Source organism: Mandrillus leucophaeus, unplaced genomic scaffold (genome assembly GCF_000951045.1).
Source record: "Mandrillus leucophaeus isolate KB7577 unplaced genomic scaffold, Mleu.le_1.0 Scaffold161, whole genome shotgun sequence".
Taxonomy (NCBI): Eukaryota; Metazoa; Chordata; class Mammalia; order Primates; family Cercopithecidae; genus Mandrillus; species Mandrillus leucophaeus.
The window spans coordinates 1,653,248-1,655,160 of NW_012101599.1; positions in this window are offsets into that span (position 1 = coordinate 1,653,248).

Consider the following 1,913-nt stretch of genomic DNA (forward strand, 5'->3'; position numbering starts at 1 on the left):
GTGGGATGTTGTGTCTTGTGGTTGTGTTGTGTTTCACTGTGTGATGTGTGGTTGTGTTGTGTTGCACGGTGTGATGTGTGGTTGTGTTTCTCTGTGTGATGTGTTGTGTGGTTTGTTATGTTGTGCTGTGTGATGTTGTATTGTGTGACTGTGTTGTGTTGCACGATGTGATGTTGTGCTATGTGGCTGTGTTGTGTTGTGCTGTGTTGTGTTTAACACCCCTTGGAGACTTCTGAGATTTGCATACAGCAGAGTCTTCCCTTTGGTTCCAGTCTGTGCTCCCCCTAAGATGTTACGGATTTTTGAGAACCTATGCTAAGGATTCCTACAATATTGACTAAAACCAGACATGTTCCAGGAACATCTGGAATCCCGTGTTTTTATTTTCCTGGACCCAGCAGGCAGCTTTCCCTGAAACCCCTAGTCTGATGATCCCACCTGCCACCTGGTATTCCCCACGCGCCAATCCCTGGCCCCACACTTTCCAAGTCCTATTGTTTCCAACAAGCGCCTTCTGTGTTTTGACATCCACCTCCCGCCAGCAGCCCTCCAGCGCAGGCAGGCCGAGCAGGGAGCAGGCTGGCACAGGCGCGCTCCTAATCCCTAGCATTAAACCCAGGGTGAGCGCTGAGGAAAGCGATGAGGGGCCTTTGCTTCCATCAGCGTATTGAATTTGGAAAGTCTGTGGGGGAACAAGAATTATGCATATGCAGGCATAACCTCTTAACACGCTTTCCAGGGATCTCAAACGAAAAAGCTCAACACACAAAACGGGAAGAACTGCAACGTTGTGGGTGGTATCATGAAAAAGGCTGGGAGGAGAGAGAAAAAGATTTTCATCCCATTGTCTCTGTCCATAAGAAGCTCTGGGCCTTAGGCAGTTTGCTTGGTCTTCAGTTTTCCTCATTTCTGTAAGGAAGTATTTGGATGTACCAACAATTTCTTCCAGCTCAGAAATTCTGTAAACCTATGGACACATGTTCTTATCCATACTGTCTTTTACGTAAGACTACATGAGCAAAAACTTGATCTCAGTACTTGACTGAACTACTTGTACCAATCATCTTTTTAAAATCTGTCCCAGGCAGTATTAAATTTCCCACTGTGCCTGCTGGGCCAAAAGTCCTAGCAGCTTGCCGCAGAAGTACAGGCAATCGAGGAGTGTCACCTTCTTCAAGTGTGTGTATTCATTTGGGACCTCAACAAGCGGCTTACTTCTCTCCCGCCTCTTCCTTGGGTTACGAAAAGAGCAAACTCCACAGCGTAACATAACACAACAGGCACAAGAAATGAGGGTGGGGGAATGTGAATAAGTCTGAAAAATCACAGACAAAGAGAAAGACATTAAAGTCCTACAGAGTTCTTAGAGCTCACCCTCAAATTTTGCCCCCAACGTTCTGGAAGCCAGAGAGGAGAAGGAAGCCTGGGGCAGAGCAGACCAGGTACTCAGTGACATCTCTGCAGTGCAGTCAGTGGGAGAAAGCAGCTGACTTATTTTTGTATTATTTCTCACGAAAGCTGTGGTACAGTCGGTCTGTGTCCCTGTGGCTGGAAAGTCAGGTGACACTCAGTGCTGGAGAAGTGAAGGAAACAGGGAACAGCATGTGGTGGGTGGGGCAGGCGCCACTTGGGTAGGGTGGCTGGGGAAGCTCAGATCAGGGGGCATATGAGCAGGGGACTGCAGGAAGGAAGGGAGGAGCCCGGATACCTGGGGAAGGGCACTCCAGGTAGAGGGAAGAGCGAATGCACAGGTGCCAAGCTTGGTGTGTCTGAGGGACAGGAGGGAAGCTGGGGACTGGAGTAGGGCAGGTGGAGGGAATAGTGACGGGATGCGACTAGGGAGGAAGAGTCTCTGGGGTGGCGTGAAGGAGCAGATCCTGTGTGGCCAGCAGGGACTCTGGCTTTCACTGTAG